This window comes from Aethalodelphis obliquidens, unplaced genomic scaffold (assembly GCF_003676395.1).
Source record: "Aethalodelphis obliquidens isolate GAN/ISIS:26980383/991018 unplaced genomic scaffold, ASM367639v1 scaffold13, whole genome shotgun sequence".
Classification (NCBI taxonomy): domain Eukaryota; kingdom Metazoa; phylum Chordata; class Mammalia; order Artiodactyla; family Delphinidae; genus Aethalodelphis; species Aethalodelphis obliquidens.
Genome location: NW_020837957.1, coordinates 28,314,070 through 28,321,567, shown reverse-complemented (window position 1 = coordinate 28,321,567; position 7,498 = coordinate 28,314,070). Strand labels below are relative to the sequence as shown.

At 36.3% G+C, this 7,498-nt stretch overlaps 1 non-coding gene across 1 annotated transcript; it reads right to left on the bottom strand.

Annotated features, from left to right (window-relative positions):
• Positions 1 to 1,012: 1,012 nt before the first annotated feature.
• LOC113624627 (U6 spliceosomal RNA) lies at positions 1,013 to 1,115 on the bottom strand. The gene has a single exon (XR_003434415.1). It is a non-coding gene; the product is annotated as a U6 spliceosomal RNA (small nuclear RNA).
• Positions 1,116 to 7,498: the final 6,383 nt, after the last annotated feature.

Here is a 7,498-nt window from a genome sequence, read left to right as displayed (position 1 = left end):
CCATTGTTTCACCTTTCTGAAATTCCAGCTTTATCAGATCATGATTAATAATGAGCTTCCTCTGATTTAAACCTGGGTACATAAAACAGTAATATCTATATTTTCTAATTAAAATTCTATAAGACTTTCTTCCCTTGTAAAAAGTGTTTCCAAAGATAGATCAAGATCATTACAATATCAGTGGATGTTTATTGGAAATTATGTCATTGTTTGGACAAACTAATTTTGAAAAAGTTTGAGCTGAGTTAGGAACTAATTACGTCCCATCAGGTGTTCATATGTTTCCCAGGTCCTACTCAAGGGTAGGGAAAAAGGGTCTGTGGACAAGATTAAGCATGGAAAGATGTGATCCTTAGGATACTCAAGAATTTACTAAGCCAAAAAGCACAAAAGAAAGTGATAAGGAAGGAGAAATTAATCAACGTGAAAACTGTTGATAAAATCTTGGGTGACTAACCTGAGGAATCAAATTGAAGGGCCAGAATGGGTAGACAGTGAAACTGATGTCCATGAAACTGAAAGATCAGAATGAAGAGGCAAGTATTGAGTAGATATTGATAAAATTTTGTATTGGTAGAAATATGTTTCATCCTATTTTCCATGAAAGAAATAATTTGAGGAAGAATGAAGCTGTAAAATCATAGAGAAAATGCTGTTCATTTGACCAAAATCTGAGTTTTGATTTCATTTGTATCTCTGTCTACTCTGTGTCTACATCCAGGTGGCTCAGTGTGTTTGAGGTAAAAGCACAACCATACTGACTGCTCTCATTTTAAATTTGTGACTATGCACATCAAGTGGGCCATTGATGATGCCTGGCAATCATATTATATTTCTCTAGTGAATTTATTTTTTCACTCTCCTAGACAACTATTTCATACTTTCCTATTAGCTACATCTTCCACTTCTTCTTCTCCTTCTTCTTCCCCTTCTGCTTCTTCTCCTCCTCCTCTTTCTTCTTCTTCTCCTTCCCCTTCCCCTTCTTCTTCTTCTTCTTCTTCTTCTCCTTCCCCTTTTTAATGGATGCTTCACAAATTTGCATATAATCCTTGCACAGGGGCTATGCTAATCCTCTCTGTATTGTTCCAATTTTAGTATATGTGCTGCCAAAGCAAGCATTCTCTTAGCTTAGAGAAGATGACTTCTCCTCTTGTTTCACTGAGAAATAAGCACAATCAGAAAAGAATGTCCACAAATTCCCAGCATCTCTACCCAACTAAACACTTTTGTGTACAGATACCCTGCCTTTTCTCTTGTAACAATGGATGAATTGCCCATGATTCCATCTGAGGCTAACTCTTCCACGCCAGCACCTTACTCTGTGTTATTGTTTCAGTAATTCTCTCCCTTCTCTCCTGCACCCTCAATTTCCCCTTTCTGATAGATCTTTCCCATTAGCATCCAAACAAGATGTTATTTATCTCACTTTAAAAGCAAACAAAAAACACTTTCTTACAACTACTCCTCCATTCTTCACCTTTCCTTTACAGCAAAGCTCTTTCAAAGGTTTGTCTGTTTCTCTGATTCCATTTTCTTTCCTCTTATTTTTTTCTTGGTCCCACTCCAGTCAGGCTTTTGCCTACACTGTTCCATGGAAACATCTCATGGTCACCAATCATTTCCATTTTGCTAAATCAAATGGTCATTTCTCTTTACCCATCAATAGCAATTGACTAAGTATTCTTTAAATACTTTTTTTTCTTGGCTTCCCAGAGACTATACACTCTCCTGGTTTCCCTTCCACTTCACTGGCTGCTCTTTCCCAGTCTCTTTGGTTAGTTCCTCTTCTCTTCAACCTTTCTAATTGTGCCTTAGGTAAGACTCAGTCTTTGAACCTCTTCTTTTTTCCATCTGTACTCACTCAGTTCAATCTTATGGCTTTCCACATATCGTATCAGTAACTATGATCCCATTTTTATAAATTAACCAACTATACGTATTCATTTACTCAGAAATGAGACAGAAAGGAAAGAGACCAAAAAAGTCAAGGGTGATTATCATTCGATGATGAGATTACAAGTGATTTTAATCTCTGTAATCACATTTTATACAATTAACATGTTTCTGTAATCAGATTTTAAAAAAAGAAGGATACATGGCTGGAGGGATGCAGAGAGATTTACCCCAAAAAACTTTCAAACATTCTTTTCCCAACCTAAGCATCAGAACGCTTTGGAAATAATGAGAGGCATGCAGATTTGAAGCGATTCTTTAAGAGTGGGAGAAAAGAAGCCTTGGTCAGCAAAAACTATGCCAACTTGCTTGCATTGTCCAGGACGGGACCTTTTTATATTTCCCAAGCTCTGAATGACTGAGAGTCACAGTCATTCTCCTGGGGAAGGACAATGGGAAAGTCTGAAGGCTTGAGGATCCCAGTCCTTGAGTACTTAGGCTCCAGAATTTTCTCTGATGTAGAATAAAAATTCACTGAATATTTTGTTCCCTACAAATAAAATTTTAATAGTATTACTTCTTGTTTATTAAATCAGAGTTTTCCTCTTTAAAATTGTTTTTGTATGTAATATTTCCTCAAAAAAAGGATATCTGTGTGTAATGAAACTCAGCAATAAAACAGATGGCCTTGAACAACCCAGAAATTTACCTGGTCCCTATACATCACCAATACCTTTGCATGTACCTGGGCCACTCCTTTCCTATCCTATTCCCCTACCTCTCTCCCCAGAAGAAAAAACCACTAACCTGATGTCGTTGCCATTTTCATATCTATTTTAATAGTTTTGTTGGGTATGTATACTTTCTTAAACAATGTATTATTTAGTTCTTTTTAGAACTTCCTAAAAATAGTATCATATCTTATGAGGCTTTCTGCAAGGTGATTTTGCAACTCAATATTATGTTTCTAAAGTTCATCTACACTGTTGTGTGGAGCTGTAGCTCATTCATTTTCACTGTTACATAATATCCCATTGTGTTAATATTCCATACATATTCATCTGTCAATGGATATTTGGTTTGTTTTTAATTTTTTCTATTACTAGCAATGCTGCTATGAACTTTCTTGAAACTAATATACATGTGTAAGCGTTTTTCTAGGCCAATAGCTTTCAGGCTTTTTTCACTGCAACCCAAACGATAAGTATATTTTACTTTGCAGTTCAGTACACCTATATGGTACAGATGGTTAGGGGTTCATACATTTCCATAGTGTAGAGTTATTGCTGGAAAACAGAAGTTATTTAGAAGTGTATTTTCAAATATTGAGATCTCTAGGGATTAAAATTGATTTATCTGGGCTTCCCTGGTGGCGCAGTGGTTGAGAGTCCGCCTGCCGATGCAGGGGACACGGGTTCGTGCTCTGGTCTGGGATGATTCCACATGCCGCGGAGCGGCTGGGCCCGTGAGCCATGCCGCTGAGCCTGCGCGTTCGGAGCCTGTGCTCCGCAACGGCAGAGGCCACAACAGTGAGAGGCCCGTGTACCGCAAAAAAAAAAAAAAAAAAAATTTTGATTTATCTATGTTCTTATCTTTAAGATAGAAAGGTAAATAGATAAAGTTTTTGCTGGTGACTTCTAATTTAGTTGCATTTTGGTCAGAGAAAATATTCCATATGATACCAATTGCTTGAAATTTGTTGAGACTTGCTTTATTGTCTGGAAAGTGGTCAATGTTTAGAAATGTTCCATGTCAATTTTTAGAAATGTTCAGTGTGTGCTTGAGACAGATGAGTATTCTCAAATTATTGGAGACAGGTTTCTATTTTTCCATAATAAGTCAAGGTTAATTACTTTTAAAAATTTTTTAATTTTTTTTTTTGGTGGCGCCTTGAGGCATGTGGGATCTTAGTTCCCCGACCAGGGATGGAACCTGCGCCCTCTGCAGTGCAAGTGCGGAGTCTGAACCACTGCACTGCCAAGGTTAAGATTTTTTAAGACTGTTTAAAACAATGTTTACAGATGAAATGATTTGCTGCAAGAATTTGCTTTAGGGGCTTTTCTGGTGGTCCAGTGGTTAAGAATCCACCTTCCAATGCAGGGGACGCGAGTTCCATCCCTGGTTGGGGAACTAAGATCCCACATGCCATGGGGCAACTAAGCCTGTGCCACAACTACTGAGCATGTGGGCCACAACTAGAGAGCCCACATGCTGCAACTAAGACCCGATGTAGCCTAAAATAAATATTTTAATTGCACACAATACAAAGTTAAAAAAAATTTGTTTTAAAATACTCCAGTTCCTCTTACTCCCTCAGAAAAAAATTGCAGAGATATCTTAAACAAGATCCCCAAAATGGGGAATTCCCTGGTGATCCAGTGGTTAGGACCCAGCGCTTTCACTGCGGTGGCCCCTGCAAGCCGCGCAGTGCGGGCAAAAAAAAAAAAAAAAAATTGCCCAAATGGTTTAGTACTTAGAGGTTCATTACATCATACCAAGGTTCCACAAAGCGTGGTCTTCCAGCCAGTAGCATCAACACTACCTGGAAACCTGCTATAAATTGGTCTCACCCTTTACCTACCGAATTAGAAACTGGGGATGGAACACAGCAATCTGTCTCCAGGTGCTTCTGATGCACACTAAAGTTTGAGATTTTACCACAGCTGTCTTTAGTTGATATTTGCCTGACTTCTTTTTCTAGTTGAAATTCTATTAAGATAATTGTCCATTTATACACAGTTGTAAGAAATAATACACGGAAAGTTCTTGTATAGTTTGCCCAGTTTCTCCTACATTTTGCAAAACTATGGTATATCATCACCAGGTTACAGACACTGATGATTTGTCTTTTTTCTATCTCTTTAAACCTTTCTATATTCTTATGTTTTAGGTATGTCTCTTGTAAATAGTTGGGTTTCATTTATTCTTTAATCCAATCTACTTTAACAGGCTAGTTCATTCCATTTACATTTATTAAATTACTAACATTTCTACTTGTTTCCACTTTCTATTTATTCTTTTTTCCTGTTTTTTTCTTCATGAGCCTTTGTTTTTTCATATTAAGGTTTAAAAATTATTGTTATCTAGTATGTTATCATATTCTATTTTCTCCCTTCTACTAACTTGGAAATTGCATATTCTATTTTTGTTCTTTTAGTGGTCACCCTTGAAGCATTCGTAACAATATCCCAAGTTAATTCTTCCCTCCGAAACAATATAAGGACCTTTGAACTCTTTAACTTTGGTCATCCACCTTACCAACCTAAATGCTATTTTTTCCAGTTTTTGTTTTACCCTTTTCTTTAATCTTTCAAATTAGCAATATTTATTGTTATACAGATATTTGTTTAGATTTGACTACCTGCTTACCTATATCTTTGCTCAGTAGTTCATCTCCCACCTTTTAGCTAGGATTATTTTCCTTCTTTCTTTTCCTACTCCTGGTCTGAGACCAGCAACATTGGCATCACCTGGGCAATTATGAGAAATGCAGACTCTTAGGCTCCTCCTCAAGATCTACTGAATCAGTATCTGCATTTAATACAATCCCTGGGTGATTTGTATACATGTTAAAGTTTGAGAAGCATTGTCCCAAAGAATTCCCTTTCAAAATTCTGTTAGTGCAAGTCTCTTATGGTAAACATTCTCAGTTCCTATTTATCCAAAAAGATCTTCATTTCACCATTCTTCTTGAATGGGAGCACAATTCTTCATTAACAATTATTTTCTCTTAGCATTTTTAATGACCTCATTTCTCTGTCTTCTAAATTATTTGCTTTTAAACTTGCTGTTTATCTAATTACCATTCATTTCTCTCTGGCTGCTACTGAGATATTTTCTTTGACACTATTCTGTTTCACTACAATGTTTTCAGCTTTGGATAGACTAGGAGTTTTCCTTGTGGTATAGATTTGGGAATATCTAAGATAAAAATCTAGAGTGAATAGTTATATTAAAAAAAATAAGTGGATAGAGCTCATGGAGTCACAGGTGATAGTTTTACAAATGATTGATAATTTCTTGGCTACATATAGATGGTAATAAATCAGACCTGATTGTCATTCAGGCAAAAATATACAATAGAAGTGAATTACATTGTGTTTTTCTTATTGCTGGATGTTAATTGTCACTTGAATTAGATATTATTTGAGACTCACAGAGCTACAGTTTTGCCTTTTTTATACTTAAGTATACTTAATTACTACAAAAACTTTATGGATCATAACTAAACGGGAGTTAAGCCCTTTAAAAGATAATATGATGGAGAAAATAGAATTCTGTGCCATTGTTTCAGGTCTACCTCAAGAGATTAAAGTCTTAAAATTTGAACTCAGCTATAAAAAAAAGAAAGATTGCCATTTGCAGCAACATGGATGGACCTAGAGAATACCGTACTAAGTGAAGTAAGTCAGACAGAGAAATATAAATGTTATATGACATCACATATGTGGAATCTAAAAAATAATACAAATGAATTTATATATGAAACAGAAACAGACTCACAGACATAGAAAACAAACTTATGTTTACCAAAGGGGAAAGGCAGGGGGAGAGGGATAAATTAGGAATATGGCATTAAAAAATACAAACTACTATACATAAAATAGATAAGCAACAGTAAATAAGGATTTATTGTGTAGCACAGGGAACTATAGCCAACATCTTGTAATAACCTATAATGTAAAACAATCTGAAAAAAAAAAATGTATATATAATTGAATCACTTTGCTGTATGCCTGAAACTAACACAATATTGCAAATCAACTATATTTCAATAAAAGAAAAAAATATTAAATGCTGAAGTGAGCACAAGTTAGGATCCAAGACTAGTAAATTGTGTGTTGCCCATAACTTATACTTAATTACAAACAAAGATAAAATATTCTTTTTCATCCTCCCCAGTTTTCACAGAATGAGTAGTATTGGGGCAGGGAAACCACTTTCAGCTTTCTGGGAAACAATAAATAAGTAAGGTTTACAAATTGAATAGATTTTAGTTCTAATTTTTATTATTATCTTTAAAATTAAAAAAAAATTTTTATTTTTGGCCTCACAGCTTGTGGGATCTTAGTTTCCTGACCAGGGATTGAACCCTAGCCCTGGGCAGTGAAAGCGTGGAGTCCTAACCACTGGATCACTGGGGAATTCCCAGTTCTAATTTTTTTTTTGTTTTTTTTTGCGGTACGCGGGCCTCTCACTGCTGTGGCCTCTCCCGCCGCGGAGCACAGGCTCCGGATGCGCAGGCTCAGCGGCCATGGCTCACAGGCCCAGCTGCCTCGCGGCATGTGGGATCTTCCCGGACCAGGGCACAAACCTGCGTCCCTTGCATTTGCAGGCGGACTCCCAACCACTGCGCCACCAGGGAAGCCCTCTAATTATGTTTATATTGGTCTAATTTAAATGAGGTACTTACAGCTTTTATTTGTGAATACAATATTTATTATTATAGTTATTTCATATGTGTTTAATTGCTCATTTTCAATATGTGTTCCAAAATATCTAGGGTTTTGTCTATTTTGTTCATTATTGTATTCCTAGTACTTAACCTTGCCTGGCATGAAACAGGTGTTGAATAAACATTTGCTGATTGAATGAATGAGTGAAC